This window comes from Lissotriton helveticus, chromosome 6 (genome assembly GCF_964261635.1).
Source record: "Lissotriton helveticus chromosome 6, aLisHel1.1, whole genome shotgun sequence".
Lineage (NCBI taxonomy): Eukaryota > Metazoa > Chordata > Amphibia > Caudata > Salamandridae > Lissotriton > Lissotriton helveticus.
The window spans coordinates 651675022-651693359 of NC_136067.1; the positions used below are offsets into that span (position 1 = coordinate 651675022).

The 18338-nt window shown below is 46.9% G+C and overlaps 1 protein-coding gene across 4 annotated transcripts in view; it reads left to right on the forward strand.

The window, feature by feature from the left end:
• Positions 1 to 18338, forward strand: part of TTK (TTK protein kinase) — an 894856-nt gene that overhangs the window by 755757 nt on the left and 120761 nt on the right. The gene's annotated exons all lie outside the window — the stretch shown is intronic.

Consider the following 18338-nt stretch of genomic DNA (forward strand, 5'->3'; position numbering starts at 1 on the left):
AGTAACCACCTTTGGAAGAAAAGCAGCCCTGGTCCTAAGAACCATTCGATCAGCATGAATGGTCAAGAAAGGGGGCTTGGAACTAAGAGCTTGAAGCTCACTTACCCTCCTTGCAGAGGTTATTGCAACGAAGAACAAGTTTACTTACCTTCGGTAACGCTTTTTCTGGTAGATACAGTATCTGCCTGTGGATTGCTCACTGACCCACCCGCCTCCCCGTTGTCCACTCTTCTATACCTGAGTTTATAGCAATGTTTAATTGCATTTATGTGTTTATAAGGTGTTTTTCTTGTATTGTCTACACACTACGTGTGTATTTTTGGATATTATGTACTGTGTACTGTGTGGAGTAGTGTGGCTCACTGGTTAGAGGCAGCAGGCCTGAGAGCAGAAGTCAGCCCGGGACCAGGGTTCAATTCCCGACGCGGCAGGGTTGTGGACCTTGGTCAGCGGACTCGATAATTCTCGCTTCGGTGCTTACTCTAATCAGGGGTTCCACTCGGCAACTCTGGGCATTAGCTTGCCTAATCTCCACAACGGCCCCACCAATTCCGGGGATGCCTGGCTCCACCTTGGGGACTCCCAGCAAGGGACCATCCCACAGGGAAAGCCAGGACGGGTTCCCCAGAGTTATACAGCGCCGGGACGCCCCGTTGCTGGGGCAGCTGTGCGCTTTACAAGTGTACTACATTTACATTTACATTACACTGTATATGTATATATCTACTGTCATTGGTCCTTCCGGGTGCCTCGAAGGCACGGAAAAAAGGGCGGAACTGATGTCATCACGCCGACGTAGGTCTAGTAAGGAGTCAGTGACGTCAGTCGGAGTTGCGCGCGATGCCGTGCTCCTATGACGTCGTCCACGCCGGCGTGCTACAAAAGAATTTTCCGAACGTTGCTGATGCAGGGGGATATTCACAAGGTGAGAAATCCACAGACAGATACTGTATACACCAGAAAAAGCGTTACCGAAGGTAAGTAACTTGTTCATTGCACATTAGCCCATACTAAACCATAATCCTGTAGACTATCAGACATTTGCTACCTCAGATAATTCCCCAGAAACACACATACATATCTTCATTAGTGACTATTACACCTTAGTTAGTAAGCTGTAAACCTTAAAATAGCTACTTCAGGCTAACATATGAGTGTCAAAAAACTATTAAAGTGCATGTGCGGCTAGCAGCAGATATTTTAGTAAAGTGCAAAAATGTACTCTCCGAAGCATAAAGCTCTAAAAATATACTTTTACTCAGATATAAAATGGATAGAAAAATTTGCCCAGATAGCTCCAAATCTTACAGCAGCTCCTACACGTTTTGCATAGGCCTCTTCAAATCTATAGGTCCTGCACATTTTATTAACCCAATGTTTAATCCTAGGATGCTTATTGGTCTTCCAATTTTGAAGGACAAGTGACCTAGCAGCCGCTATAGAAATTACTATAAAATGCTGCTGATATTTCGTTAAACACTTTACCTCCCACGGAAAACCAAACAGCACCAACATACATGAGGGAGCGATTGTTAAGGACACAATTTGAGAAATCAAAATAAAAACGTCCTTCCAAAATTGCTATAGACTACTACTCATAAAATATGTGCACCCAACCTCTGTCATCCTGTTTATTACATCCAAAACATTGGTTCGGATTAGTTGGAAACATTTCATGCAGTCTCAGAGGGGTGCAATATGCCCGCCATCTGGATAAAAAATTCATCCTCTTGAAATTACCGCCCCGCAATGCTTTATTCGATATCTCACTAAGCTTTTGCCACTCTTTTGTATTAAACTTGCAGCCTGTTTCTGAATGAATTTTCTGAAGCTCTTTCATAATAATCTCTTCACTATGAGCCGTCTGATGCAGTAGCTGATACCACACTCCAACCCCACAAACTTTATTTGACATCTGCCTGGCAATTTGACGTGCAGCCTCACTCAGCATGGTATAATTATTTTTAAGAAAATTCACGAGCTGAAGAAAACTCATAGAGAAAGCGGTATTTAGATAACCAGGTTGCAATCGAACCGTTTCACAGGTAATTAATGTCTTATGATTATAAAAATCCCCAAGCTAACCGAAACCTAGTTCTTGCCAAAATTGGTAAAGCCCTCGGGCAAAATCAAACCTCCTACTACACAATCTTGGACGGGGGTATAAGCATGACATGCTGGAATATTTTGTATTTTGTAAAAAGCTGAGTTCTTGTTGCTAATGCCAATATCACCTTAGATCTGGTCTTTTTAGGAAGTTTTGCTGTTCGTAAGAAAGTGGGGAGTTTTATGGCACTTTCCTTCAATATATGTGTTACATTTTTTTTTGCGAAAACCAAAATTTCCTCTCCTAATTGTGATAACAAATTGATCAGGAGGCCTGAAATTAGGATGCAAAATGTGGGAGTGCTAACCCCCCCTTTGCTACATCTAGTTATAGTGTGGTTAGCTTAGCTTAGTGTGTTTATTATTCCACACAAACTTCCTGATCACTTCATCCAGGTCTTTAAAATAAGAACTGGGGATTTTTAAGGGAGGATTACAAAAAAGAAGCAAGAACAGTGGGAGCACTGACATTGTAACCATAGAAATTCGTCCTATCAAAGATAGATGGAGCAAGGGCCACTTATCCAATAATATTTTCACTTTCGCAAGTGTGCTGCTGTAATTCAATGGAAATAATTGGTCATAATCATTTGTGACAAAGATACCTAGGTATCTGACCAGATGTGGTGATTGTACGTGTAGGGAACCCGGGACGTCGGAAGGGCAGCATTAAATGAGGATTTCTGTTTTAGCTTGGTTCACTTTACATCCGCCTATCTGTGTAAATTTCATCCAATGAATTCTGTATATTAGACCAGTCTGCTTCGAGATATAAAATTATGTTGTCTGCATACAGCTTAATTTTTGCCATCCCCTCCAGAGGGGGGTGGGGGGGGATATCAATAAAATATTACGAATCTTAACAGAGAGGGGTTCAATAAACCGAGAAAACCAAAGATGGGCTAACGGACAACCCTGTTGCGTTCCACGTTCAATATTTACCCTCCCGACTTTTGTTCCATTGATGATAATTTTGGCCTCCACCTGACTATATAATTCTTTTAACATATGTATCAATTGTGGCGGTAAACCAAACTTCTACAAAATAAAAAAGTAAAGCATGCCAGTCTACCAAATCAAAAGCCTTTTCGGCATCCATCATCAGGATGGCCGCTGTGATCTTATTAGCGGAAAAGTAATCAAAAGCTTGCATTAAAAAATATGTATTGGCAGCCATTAACCGTCCTGGAATAAAACTATTTTCATCTGTATGGACCACCTGTTGCATGGATCAATCCTTCTGGCCCAAATCTTCATAAACCATTTGTAGTCAGCATTTAACAATAGGATGATGGGATTTTGGATTGCTAGGATTTTATCCTTTTTCAGAAAGACTACCAGGACTGATTCCTGAAAACTTTTGGGGGGATCTATCCCGTCCTTTATTTGATTAAATAGTTTCATTTAAAAAGGAATTAGTTCTTCTTGGAATATTTTATATACCGCCACCGGAATCCTATCCGACTCACCTAGCCTTGGCGTTAGACATACTTTTCAATACTGTCAGAATTTCTGAGTTTCCATTGTGTCTTGATAAATTGCTGAGATCTCTGTGGTAGCGCCAGTGATTCCAAATAGGACATCAATTCTAGCTCTTCTACCACCTGTAATTCTGTATAAATTTGTTTAAAAAGTGAAAGAAAAACCTCAGAAATCGCCCGCTTATCTTCTTGTAGCAGGCCGGTAGAGGGATTTTTGACCTGACTAATTACTGGCGCCGCTTTCTGACTTTTCGTAGTACAAGCCAAAAATAGACCGATATGCTTGGTCTCCTCGTAGAGCTTTTGTTGGTAAGGCCTGCTCCCCGAAATCTCCTCCAACAAAAAGAAATCCTTCAATTGCTTCGTGGCTTTTAATAATTCTTGCTGTTGTGCTTTAATAATGTGTTCAGCTGTCGCTATTAGGTTTACATTTTGGCTGGCTCTCTCCACAGCAGTAGCTCGAATCCTTTGCTTATGTTGCTTACTTAACCTAGACTTATAGGATATCACCTGTCCTCTAAAAGTAGCTTTAAATACCTCCCAAACCATAAAGATTGGGGCAGTATTTGCATTAAACTGAAAGAATTCCCTTATAAAAATTCTAGTTTCTGCCACCCAAGTAGTGTCTTCAAGTAAAGATCTATCAAACTGCCACCATGATTTCTTTTTCGGGGTAATCCTGAGCGTTAGCATAAAAAAACTACAGAGTGATCAGAGAAAGAGTTGGCCAGTATCTACGTTTTGCCATTGGCTAACAGTTTGTCCACCAAAAAAAAATCCAAATGGGATACCGTTCTGTATCTTGAAGAGTAGCAAGTAAATTGAGAAGAGCCGGGTTCTCTTGCCGCCACGGGTCTGTTAGAGCAAAATTTATTAACACACTTTTTATTACCTTTGCAGTTTAAGCCTTTAATTGTCGTTTTGCTTTAGTCGAGGTATCCAGCACTAGGTTCTGAATGTAAGATCAGTATACCTTCCATGCTTGCCACTAATTGATAAATTTGCTCAAGTGCTGTGGTATCGTCGTCTATGGGGCCATAATAGTTAACTGAATTTAGCACTGCTCCCTCAAGTTTTACTTTTACCCATAACCATCTACCTTTCCCATCTCGCCGGACCTCCTTAATCTGCCAGTCCAATATGTTAGATAGTAAAATCCAAAGCCCGCGCACCGCACGATTAGCAGAAGAGAAATACGCCCGTGAATATTTCTTAGGTATTGATATCTTGGGGGTGTTGGTCCTGAAGTGCGTTTCTTGTAAAAATAAAAACTTCGGGAGAAAGGGATGATAATCACTTTCAAAGTGCACAACTTTTACGCGGTTTCAGCAATCTATTGGCGTTACATGTGATCATTGTCATATTCTGCGTCATCTGAACCATCTTAGAAATCCTGTCTCAACATTATAGACTCTAAGATTTCCCTCTACATTTCTAACCCTTCTTTTAAAGTTATCTCCCACCAAAACCTGTCTGTACAGTATCCGGCTAACTTGAAAACACGTCCTGTACAATTCACTCTTTTCCTGCTCATTTTTTCCAATGCTACACCCCCGCCCCCTTAAACCCTCCCTCCCACCCCGGACTGTCTGTGAAGGAAGGTGCCCTTGCCCCGCCTCCGCAGCCTCCCTCATTCAAGAGGGTGCCCTGACTTGGCACCTGGGGAACGTCCCCCCGCCCTGTGAGCGATACCATTTAGGTAGTTAAGACCCAGGATATCTCTAATATAAAGTGCTTTTTTTATTTAAAAAGTGCTTGTGCAATAAATAATCCGGCCTTGGGAAAGCCCTTGTATAATCTATCTGAAAGAAACACGTTAGTGATAGATTTCTTACCTTAGAATTACCCCCAGGCATCAGACTGGATCCGGAAAGTGTTCATCAGCAGTACCCCTGCGCATCAGTAGGCGTCGTCGTGCTGCTCCGCGTATGTCTCTGGTGTCGTAGCCGCCGAGATGACGTCGCGCTGCTGACGTCAGTTCTTTCTTTTTCTGCGCCAACAAGCACAGATCCCGAGAGAGCTGTAGCCCCCGGTCAATTTTTGACTGAGTTTTTGGGGACTTTTGTCTCTGTTTTTTGATTCTTTGACTCCTGATGTGTGGGTATGCCCGGTGGTAAATCTTGTCCCCGCACAATGTTGGTGAGTGTCTCTTATGCCTGGGGTACTACCACGATTCCAAGTCGTGCCCCGAATGCCGGGCCCTGGCCCCGAAAAGTTTGCGGCAGCAGTCGCGGAAGTTGTTGGAGGCCCAGGAGTCGGCTCTAGGTACTTGTCCCGTGGGAGGTCGAGGGACTGGTCGCGGAGCCGCTATCACCATCGTTCGACAAAGTCTTCACACTCTGAGTCAGGTATGGCAAAGTACAAGACGTCGAAGAAGAGCCGTCGCTCTTCGCCTTCCTCTAGCCTGTCATGCGACACGGCTGAGGGTGGCACCGCCCCCTTGGCTCCGACGGAGTCTACGCAGTTGCTGATGGCCTACCCGCCCTTTCCGGGACCATCGGCGACTCCGGCCCAGCTGCAGGAGTTCCTGTCAGCCATGGCATGCGTCTTTGGCGCAGTCAGCACGCCTTCAGGCTGCGGGTCTGACTGGGGGCCCTTGCTCTTCTACGTAAGCGGCTCCGGCCCGATGTCATTGACGACTCCTGTCTAGACACTGAGAGACCCCCATGGATCCCAGCTATGTCGGTTGCCCAGTACGGCCTCCACCGACATAGACGGCACCACCGTCGGCCGGCTCCCCTATTGACGCTGTCCCCGGCTTTCACCCCGACGTGGGCACGGTGCCGGACTGGTGACGAGCGACGCCAAAGGGAAATTTCTAACCCTTTCTCCGTTCACCTCCTTCTTTTCCGCCTGCTCGGCAGGTTGTGGAGGACGGGGAGGACTGGGAGGGGTCTGAGAACCCTCTTGCAGCCCAGTGCGAGTTAGACCCGGACTGGGAGGAAGATTTGGAGGATGCAGGTGACATGGATTTTACTCCAGAACCTGGCACACTGTCTACTCCTACTGTGGCTACGGAGGAGGGTGGTACATATTCTGTGGTGTTCCATAGAGCGGCCGAGGCTCTCCACCTCAAGCTCCCTACGGTGGCCGTCAGGATTAACCTCCTGACAAGTGCTTCAGCCAGTGTCTTCCGCTATGGAGTCGCTGCTGCCCTTTAATGACGCATTTTCAGACGTTCTTTTGGGCACCTGGTCCAGGCCCACTACAGGGGCTCCTGTGGACAAGAACGTGGCCCATCACCCTGCCCGGGCGACCCCATTTTCCTCTCCCTACACCCTACCCCTGAGAGCTTGGTTATCCAAGACTCTGCGTTCCCAAGCGCATTCCCTTCCGCACCTAAGGACAGGGAATCCAAGAAACAAACAATTTGAGAAGAAAATTTTCACTTCCGCCAGTTCAGGCCGACTGTCTGTGAACACCGCATGCCTCTTGGGCCTTTATTCCCATTCAGTGCTGCCTCAGTGTCCGGCAGAGGCCCGGACGGTGCTCTCACAAGCTATTGCAAAGGGGAGAGACACAGCCAAGTTCACGATTCGTTGTGGCTTTGACTCTGCCGACTCGCTGGGCAGGGCGGTTTCCACAACCCTGGCACTTTGCTGAGGACGACTGGCTTTTCCCGGGATGTTCAGAACACTCTGATGGACATGCCCTTTGATGGGACTCTCCTTTTTGGTGACAAGGCAGACAGAGCTTTGGAGCTGTTTAAGGACTCGCGGGCTACGGCCAAGTCCTTAGGCCTTTTGGCCACATGCACTCCTTCCGCTTCTGCATTTTGCTCCTTTCGTGGCCAAGGAAGGGGCACCAAAACACATTTGTTTCAGAGCCACAGACCTGTGCAGCAACAGTCTCAGCGCAGCCACGGACGTTGGACCCGCAGAGGTGGGTCACACGGCCAGCTGGCGGGTCAGTCCACCACCTCCCCTGCAGCCACTACTTCCAAACCTTCCTAGTCCGGTGTTTCAGGCCCACCTAACGCCAGTGGGTGGCAGGATTCGCCATCAGCTTCCCCACTGGCGCACCATCACTTTGGACAGGTGGGTTCTGTAGATAGTTGACAGGGCTACTCCCTCCCCTTAGAGACTGCCCCTCCAGCCACGCCACCTCAGTCCCACCGCATGTCGGGGGATCACTTGGCACTTCTCCAGCAGGAAGTTGCGGTCCTCTTGGCCAAGGGGACCCATCAAGCGCGTTCCGACGCCAGAAGAAATACAGGTGGTAGAAGACCTTCATAACGGCAATCCCTTCCTCCAGAAGGAGAAGTTCAAGATGCTCACACTTGCTCAGGTCTTGTCTCCCCTACACCCGCAAGACTGGTTGGTAGCGTTGGACTTGAGGATGCTTATTTTCATATCCCTGTCCTGCCGCCCCACTGGTGTCGCAGCTCATCTGCACAGATCAGGGGTTTCAGTCTTCCCCCTATCTCGATGACTGGTTGTTGAAGGCGGGCTCTCCCCAGGCAGTCGTCTCCCACCCCGAGAATACGGCCGACCTCCTGCATTTGCTGGGTTCTACATCAACGTGCCGAAGTCGCACCAGATTCCCTCTCAGAAGCTCCTCTTCATCAGAGCGGTTCTAGACACGGCGCAGTTTTGAGTTTATCCTCTCGAACAGCTAGTCCGGGACATTCGGGCTATGATTCCAATCTTTCGGCCCTTGTCCTGGGTTTCAGTCCGGATGACTTTGAGGCTACTGGGCCACATGGCCTCCTGCATCCTGCTGACCAATCAATCCAGATGGCTTATGTGGGCTCTGCAGTGGGACCGTAAGTTCCAGTGGGCGCATCATCAAGGGGACCTGTCTGAGTCCATCCAGATCTCAGAGGGCACTGCATAACAGTTGCAGTGGTGGCTCACGAACCAATTTTGTGTCAGCGGCAGATCTCTCTCCCTTCCCCAACCGGAGCACACAGTGGTGACTGATGCGTCCCTCCTGGGATGCGGCGGCCACATGGGAGAGGCAGAGATAAGAGGTCTCTGGCGGAGTCCAGGCTCCATATCAACCTTCTGGAGCTCCGGGCGATCCTACTTGCACTGGAAGCATTCCTTCCCTCTGTCAAAGGGAGAGTAGTGCAGATGTTCACAGACAACACCACCGCCATGTGGTATTAAGGCTATTCTGTTTGTGATGCCGCAGAGGGACTTGAATCTTGTTCTTACCTATTTGATGTGCGCTCCCTTTGAGCCGCTTCACAACTGTCCTCTTTGTTTATTGACTTTGAAGGCTGCTTTCCTGCTTGCCATCACCTCCGATAGGCGCGTGAGTGAGCTCCAGGCTATTTCCTGTAAGCCTCCTTTTCTATCGGTTCATACGGACAAGGTTGTGCTTCGCACTCTTCTTTCCTTCTTGCCAAAGGTTGTCACTGCCTTCCACATCGGGCAGACTATCAACTTGCCTACTTTCTTTCCGCCTCTGCACCCTTCCAGAGTGAAAGAGAGGCTCCACTGTCTTGACCCAAAACGTGCACTCTCATTCTACCTGAATCGCACACAACAGTTCCGGGTGGATGACCAGCTCTTTGTTGGCTACGTAGGTGCCAAAAAAGGCCAGGCTGTGCACCAGAGGACTATCTTCCGCTTGGTTGTCTTCTGTATCAAGGCCTGTTATTCTCTGGCTAAAAAGGAACATCCCGTGGGGTTGCACGCCTGTTCTACCAGGACGAGAGCAGCTACCACGGCATTGGGACGTGGTGTCCCCCTGCAAGACATCCATCAGGCAGCCACGTGTGCCTCACTGCTCACTTTTACTAAGCATTATTGCATTGACAGTCAAGTCCGGAGAGACAGCTTCTTTGGCCGTTCTGTTGTCCGTGACTTTCTGGTGTAATCTTGGTTCGCAGACCCACCACCGGGGTTTGTATAGCTGGGGTATCTATTCTAAGGTAAGGAATCCATCACTAACGTCTCTTTCAGATGCACAAGTTACTTGTGTAACGATATATTTGTAAGAGACATTAGTTAGTGATAGGTTTCTTACCGCCCCACCCATCCTCCCCGTTCTGCGAACGGATTTCTAGGGTTAAGGTCATCCTTTTAGGGCCTTAGTTTCAATTCACCAGTGGTCAGTATCTTGCATGGCTCTGCGATCCTGGCGCGGAAAGTCATGTCCAGAACGGACTTCACACGCGTGGGCGCGTCTAAGTAGCTACAGCGACTTCATCTCGGCGGCTACGACGCCAGCGACGTACGCGAAGCCTTACGATGACGCCTACCTGCGCGCAGGGGTACTGCTGACGAAAACTTTCCGTTCCAGTCTGACGCCTGGGGGTAATTCTAAGTTAAGGAATCTATCACTAACTAATGTTTCTTACAGATATATCATTACCGAACATAAGTAACTTGTTCTTCAGTGCTCGAAATAACTGAAGAATGCTAATACACGAATAATACCTATAGTTACAGACCGGGAGATAGTGGCTCAACCCAATACCTCTTTCCCCCCCCACGCCCCCGCCAAAAGGAGAGCAAAGTATAAAGTGCAAAGTGACAGAAGATTGCTACAATTAGAGCGGACTTGGTGTCCAAGTAGTTAAAGTGCATAAACGCAGCGAGATTTTGTTTTTTTTTTATTTAAAAAATTGGAGAAAAAGCAAAAGAAACTTAAGTCTGCTTTTCTAGCTATGAACCAATTGTTATGGGCGAGAGTCACTGCTTAAGTATCCATACATCCATTACTTTACGTTTATTTGCACAATCATTTGTAGTAGATCCTGGGCCTCTTCGAGAGTGAGAAACAGATGAAATCTTCCTTTCCATAAAACTATTAATTTGGACTGCTGGGCAATAGAGACCTGTGCTCCTGCACTCTTGAATTGGCTCATCAGCCCCACAAAGTCATTCCTTCTTCGTGCTGCTGCTGCCGACATATCGGAGAACACTCAAACCCTGGCCCCATTGTGTAACCCAATCTCCTGTTTTTGGATTGCCCTGGTCACCACAGCTCTAATACAGTAGTCAGAGAAGTTCATGATCTTTGTCCTAGGATACTTAGCCCCTGGGATTTTCTGAAAGGGGACTCTGTGGGCCTACATTACAGTAAGATCTTCAGGCGCCGTCTCAAGTATATGATCTGTGATCATCGACTTAAAATACGCCACCGGATTAGACTGTCCATCAATGCGTTCACTATCTTCCGGAATCCCTGTAAACCGTAGATTCGACCGTCTAGCATAGTTTTCCATCTCATCCATTTTTAACTGAGATGCCTGGAGCTTCTTCTGAAGAGATGTAATATCAGAGTCCCATAATACAGAGCGGTCCTCGATACCCGTTGCTCCAATTCCTTAAATCGCTGAGGTATTTGCTGAACCATAGTTTTAATTTTATCTAACCTTTGGTGCAATAGAGAAAGCTCCTGAGCTTAAGAGGTCTTAAAGTCCTGTATATCCCCCAGAATAGTCTCGAAGAGCTGTTGCATTTGGTCCATCTGGACAGATGAGAACTGGGCCAAAGTGGTGAAACCCCCCCCCCCCCAGTGCTGACATCTCAACTTCCAGCTCCTTGCTGAAAGGACGCATATTTCATATTCCAATTCACCCCGCTCATCGCAAATATCTCAGATTCATGATAGCGAGTCATCATTACCAATTCAAAGTACTACCATTTGGAGTCACCACTGCTTCCAGGGTATTTACCAAACGCCTAGCAGTAGTTGCAGCTCATCTCAGAAGACAGTATAGCCATGTCTTCCCATACCTGGGTGACTGGCTTATCAAAATTTTGAAAAAATGGAGACCCCTACTAAATCACAATAGATCTTGCTAGCTGTAGGGAACAATATCAATTGGGGTAAGACGACAAGCTAACCACAAGATATATATTACACTTACAATGAAACGTAGCAGGCCTTAATCTATGTGAAAACAGTGCTCAGTAAATAAGCATATGTATGAAATTTACAAACACTTATTGTTTGATACGAAATTATAATTCTTTATTTTAATGATTCGATTTTTTACAGTTCATAAACTCTTTATAATTTCATCACACATATCAAATATATACTTCTTTTTATATTTTTGATAAATCTATTTGTACATAAATAGCAGAACAACACAGATTGTTTTTCACAAACACAACAAAACAATACTATACACATAAAAAATATTTTTCCATTAAAAACCTAGAAAAGGAGTAATTGAACAATTCAAAGGCTGGCAGTCGATGAAAAGGAAACACGACGTGCATTTCGGAGTTAAAGCCTTCGTCAGGTGGACCCGTCTTAAGGTGTCCTCGGATGGACTGGGCGAGATCCCTCTCATTGGGCCGATAGTAACTTAGGGAGCTCCACCCGTAACTGGCAGATTGCCCAAAAGTATGTGGAACAGGATAGCTCCCTGAATGGATGGGTGAGCAGCCGGATGAAAGGATACCAAGTGACATCACTGGCTCTAAGCGCGTTATTAATCTCTTTATTCATTATTGGATATAAGTCAATTCTATCATCCTAATAGAAGAGAGCACAAGCACTTTAGCACTGGGTAGCAGTGGTAAAGTGTGCAGGGTCCTGAAAGTCAATAAACATGCTTTCAGAAAACAGGAGGCTGAAGGCAAAAGGTTTAAGGATTACCTTGCAGATAGGACCGAGTCCAACACAAGAGAATCAACATAGGGTCAACCAAAGTAGAGTTCAGCAAGAGGATTGACAAAGTCTGTCCCCCAAAGAGAGATGCGTTCCAGAATGTGGGTTAGTTACGCCTCACCTTTCATCTGGAGGAAGGAACCATGTAAGGAAAGGATCTTTTTTGTATGATCACCCACCACTTTCTTGACTAATGTTGTTGGTTCTTTTAACTTTGAATTGCGTTGGGTCTTGCTTACCAATACTCATAGCATGTGCTCTGGGCCCCTAAAACGAAATGTGCAATTTGCTAATACCTCATTAGCATATTTAACTTACAATAAGTCCTGAGTATATGGTATGAGGGGTACCCATGCCTAGTAAGTAAAACGTCACCAGTAGACTACTGCATGTATTGTTCCACCACTACTGTGACAAAGTTAAAATATGGCTCTAGGTCTGCCATTTCAGCCTAACTTGGCAGGTCTTAAACTGCCAACCTGACATGACCTATTAACCCTTTTGGCATGCCCAAACCTTCATTTTTAATATTTGTAAGTCATCCTTAAGGCAGGCCTAATTAGCCGATAAAGCAGGGTGCCGAATGTTAAGAAGGACTAGATTATGGAAAGGCCAAACTAACTGGAGCAGCTAAAACACACACCGCTCCCTTGAGAGACACCCTAAACGCAGCAGCAAGAATGGTCACAGGATCCAAGAAAAACAGCCACATCACCCGTGTTGCAAAACTTATAATGACTACCAATCGAAGTACACTGCTGTTTCAAAAAGGCCTGCCGTAAAACATAATGCCCTTCACACTGGCAAACCAGATTACCTTGCAGCCAAACTCACTAAAGCAGGACAATCGAGAAACCTAAGTAGCTCCAACAAGCTCCTTCTCATCCCGCCAAAAGACCTAAACAAAAAGCTCTCTTCCGCTCTCTCTCAGGCAATGCCCCCAAAATCTGGAACTCTCTCCCATTTGATATCAGTACTAACTCCTCCTTCACGAGCTTCAAGAGAAAATTAAAAGAATTTCTCCTAAATAGTCATCTATATCCCTCTGGTCCATAGCCACTCTTCAATCATCGTAATTCCCTACGAAGGACTGTCACCACTTCCCCAAAGCCTCTTGATGATCGGATCTATTCTCCCTGAAAAGGAACTTTCTACCACATAATATTGAACTGTGACGGTCTATGTTTCTATTCATGTAGGTTGATGTAAAGCGCTCTGATACCCCTCTGGTCGTGTAAACTCTATATAAAACTGACATATTGTATTCACTTTGGTGAAGTTTGTATCCCATTGGCTAACATGGGTTCTCACTAGCCCATGCTCGAAGTCCTCAATTCCATGTGGGACCGCCAAATGTAGTACTTCAAGGTATCAAATGAATTGTTACCTTAAACCTGACATTGCTGAATTCAGTTTTAAATTAACTTCTACTGCAAAGGTGTGACTTTAGAAAGTCGCCACTTTCTTGCCCGAAAGTTCTAGTAGTGGTTTCTGATTAACTACTGCAGTTGTCACCATAGACAGCCTACTGCCATCCTGCCAAGAAGTTTTCACTATTCAAAAGGGGGTGGTGATGGACAGAGTATCTGAATTAAGCAGAACACTCCTACTCAGTCAAAAGATCAGGGCTTGATCCATCACCGTTTTTTAGCTCACTGCACCATCCCAGTTCAGAACCTGGCTACATGCAAATTAGTCTGACCCTGGTCCAGTGCATCATGGGAACAGGGCAGACAAACTACCAAGCCAATTCTTTACTGGAAAGGAAACAAGCTTCCGGGGACCGGTTTCTGGCATTACAGCCGTCTTCGGCCCGGCTTGCTTGAATCCTGATGGTGCAGTGAGCAAGGGACTCACATCTGAGCATACCCTTCCACACTTGTGGTGGCCAAAACGATTCAAAAGGGGGTGGTGATGGACAGAGTATCTGAATTAAGCAGAACACTCCTACCCAGTCAAAAGATCAGGGCTTGATCCATCCCCGTTTTTTAGCTCACTGCACCATCCCAGTTCAGAACCTGGCTACATGCAAATTAGTCTGACCCTGGCCCAGTGCATCATGGGAATAGGGCAGACCAAACTACCAAGCCAATTCTTTACTGGAAAGGAAACAAGCTTCCGGGGACCGGTTTCTGGCATTACAGCCGTCTTCGGCCCGGCTTGCTTGAATCCTTTTCTGAATCGTTTTGGCCACTATAGGAGTGGCAGAGTATGCTCAGACATGAGTCACTTGCTCACTGCACCATCAGGATTCAAGCAAGCCGGGCCGAAGACGGCTGCAATGCCAGAAACCGGTCCCCGGAAGCTTTTTTCCTTTCCAGTAAAGAATTGGCTTGGTAGTTTGGTCTGCCCTGTTCCCATGATGCACTGGGCCAGGGACAGACTAATTTGCATGTAGCCAGGTTCTGAACTGGGATGGTGCAGTGAGCTAAAAAACGGTGATGGATCAAGCCCTGATCTTTTGACTGGGTATGAGTGTTCTGTTTAACTCAGATGCTCTGTCCATCACCACCCCCTTTTCTGAATCAAGAGGTTTTCACTGGCATCAGTGTGCCGCTCCATTGTCCTGCATGTATATAATCTGCAGGTTATCAGCAGACGTACAGGCCTCCCTTATGGATATGCCCTTCAACGGCTAATGCCTATTCAGCAAATAAAACGGATCCTTTAAGTAGAGTAGGGCGACTGCACACTCTCCAGGTCTTTTGACCCCTACCAAATAGTTTCCTCACCAGTTCTAAGGTTACTCCAGGGGGTTGGTTTACAGACATCGGCAATCTCCCTTGCAGTCTCACCGCTGTCCTCCCAATCCCCTTTCCCCTGTAATAACAGCCTCCAAGCCGCTCTAGCTTACCATTAGTTGTGCACAACCACCTTGTAGGAAGCCGAATTGAACACTTTCTTCCCGTGTGGTGATCCATCACATCCGATAGATGGGTCCTCCAGATTGTACAGCAAGGACGTGTCCTGCCCTTTCTTTCTGCACCGACACATCTTCCACCATCATCAGAACTGCCCTCGGGGGAGCACCTGTCCATTCTAGTGCAAGAAGTGTGAGCTTTACTCTCAAAAGGAGCCATTGACAGGGTTCTGATCTCAGAATTAGGAACAGGTTATTACTCTCGCTGGTTCCTGGTGCTCAAGAAGAAAGGCGATCTTCAGCCTATCTTAGATCTTTACCCTCTGAATGCCTTTCTAAGGAAGAACAAATTCAAAATGTGCACGTTGGCCCAGGTTGTGTCTGCCCTGGAACCCAGTGACTAGATTGTGGCCTTCCTTGTACTGGCAAGAGGATTACTTTCATATACTTGTCCTGCAGTCCCACAGACGATTCCTATGATTCAAATTGAGTCAAGAGCCTAGTTAGCTTGGTATGCTCCCATTTGGCCTCATCTCTAACCCTCAAGTGTTCACTCAAGTGATAGCGGTGGTCACCGCTCATCTTCAGAGGTTGGAGATACCAGAGTTCTCCGATCTCGATGACTTACTGGTAATGGCTTGCTCACCACAAACCGTTGTAAACCACTTCTAGATGACATTGAACCTCCTGACATTGTTGTAGTTCTCAAACAACAAGTCGAAGTTACACCTGGCTCCTTCACAGAGAGTTAATTTTATAGGAGCTGTGTTGGACATGTGCATTTCAGAAACCTCCTGTCAATGGGAACCTATGTCACAAGTCACTAGACATATTCGCCACCATCAAACAAGTTACTTAACTTCGGTAATGATGTATCTGGTGGAGACATATATATTTGTAGATTCCTTACCTTAGAATTTCCACCCAGGCGTCGTCTGGATCCGGAGATTTTTTCTTCAGCAATATCCCTGCGCATCAGGAGGTGCCATCGGTCGACTCGGGTGTTGGGGTCGCCGGGATGAATTCGCTGTGCCTACTTAGATGCCGCCCCTGCGCGCTGACGTAAATTCTGACTCGACTTTCCACGCCAGAAGCGCAGAGCCTTGAAAGACACTGACCACTGGTGTGCCACAAATAGGGCCCTGTAAGGGAATCCCTATACCTAGAAATCAGTTTGCAGAGCGGGAGGATGGGTGGGGCGGTAAGGAATCTACAACTAGCATATGTCTCTACCAGATACATCATTACCAAAGTTAAGTAACTTGTTCAGCTGATAGAGACGGTTAGTTGCTGATTCCTTCCCTTAGAATAGATATCCCAGCAATACCATCCCCGGTAGAGGGTCTGCGAACCAAGTTCATACGAGAAAGTCTTGGTAGACCAAACAGGCAAAATAGACATCCCTCCAGACTGACTGCCCGGGCTATAGTGTCTGGTAAACTTGTGCAGAGATGCCCATGTTGCCTCCTGGCAGATATCAAGAGGTGGACTCCGCATGCCAATGCAGTGGTTGCTGCCGTAGCCCTAGTGAGGTGAGCACGCAATCCCACTGGAGGATTCTGCTTCGCTAAAGCATGCAAGATCTTAATGCAAAGGACATTCCATCGAAAGATGGTATGTTTTTGAACAGCCCGGCCTTTCTTGGCACCCACCTAGCCAACAAAGGGTTGATCATCCACCGGGAAGTCTTTTGTGCGGTCAAGATAGAATGACAGCGCACGTTTAGGGTGCAGACTGAGTGTCTCCTCCTCATTGGAAGGGTGCGGAGGTGTGTAAAAGGTGGGCAAGGTGATGGATTTCCCACTTGAAAACGTATATCCACTTTAGGAAGGAACAAAGGCTTTGATCTAAGCATCACTTTGTCCGGATGCACAGAAAAGAAAGGGGAGTTGGAGCCTGAAGCTCACTCACTCTGCGAGCAGAGGTGGTGGCAACAAGGAAGGCAGTCTTGAGAGTGAGGAGCCTGAGAGGACAGTTACGAAGAGGCTCGAAGGGAGCTCACATAAGAAAAATGAGAACAAGATTCAAGGCTCACTGTGTCATTATGAAGTGAGATGGAGGGAACAGATGAGTAATGCCCTTAACAAATCTGTTAACAATAGGAGACTTGAACAATAATGGCTGATCTGGCAGCCAAAGAAAAGCAGAGATGGCTGCAAGATTACCTTTAAGAGTGCCCAGAGCTGAATCCTGCTGGGCCAAAGAAAGTATATACAAAAGGACCTCTGAAACAGGGGCAGAAAGGGAATGCACAGCCTTTGCTGTGCACCATTCCACAAATGTGTTTCATCTATAGGCGTATACGGATTTAGTGGAGGGATGCCTGGCTACCAAGTTGACATCACAGACTGCGGGCGGAAGGTCGAAAGCTGTCAACTGTTGCTCAATCTCCTTGCAAGTAGGCGGAGACTGGACAGGCTCGGGTGAATAACTGTCCCCTGGTGCTGCGATAGAAGATCCTCCAGAAGGGACTGTCTGATCAGAGGAACAATGGCCATGCTCAGAAGCTCGGGGTAACAGACTCTTCGTGCCTATCCGGAGCCACAAGAATAATTTGGGCCTGGTCGCGCTTGATCTTCTTGAGCACTCGGGCAAAAGTGGTACAGGCGGAAAGGCGTACAGGAGGCTGCAGTTCTACTCGTGACAAAAAGCATCACCGAACGAATGCCGCCTTGGAAACTCCGACGCACAATACTGCCGACATTACGCTTTCTCTTCGGTGGCAAACAGATCTAACCAAGGATCTCCTCACCACTGAGAGAGACCTTGCACCACCTCCGAAAGAAGACGCCATTCGTGATCAAATAAGCACCGACGACTGAGTTAGTCCGCCCTGGCATTCAAAGAACCCACCAGGGTTATGCCCTGATGTTCCAGCTGTGTCCAGAGGCGGAGAGCCTCCTGACAAAGGGTCCATGACACCACCCGCCCTGTTTGTGTCAGTACCACATGGCGGTGTTGTTGTCTGTAAACACCTGCACCACTTTTCCTTTGAGAGAGGGAAGGAATGCCTTCAGTGCCAGTCTGATCGCCTGAAACGCCAGCAGGTTGAAATGGAGCCCGGAGACCAGACGCCTTTGATCTCCGCCTCCCCTAGATGGCCGCCCCATCCCAGGAGTGCCGTATCCATCACTACTGTTAGATCTGGTTGGGGAAGGGAGAGGAATCTGCCTCTGACCCAATCTTGGTTTGTTAACCACCACTGCAGCTGTGTCGCAGTCCCCTCCGAGATCTGGACATAGTCAGAAAGATTCCTTTGAGGCTGCGCCCACTGGAACTTCAGGTCCCACTGAGAGCCTGCATATGCCACT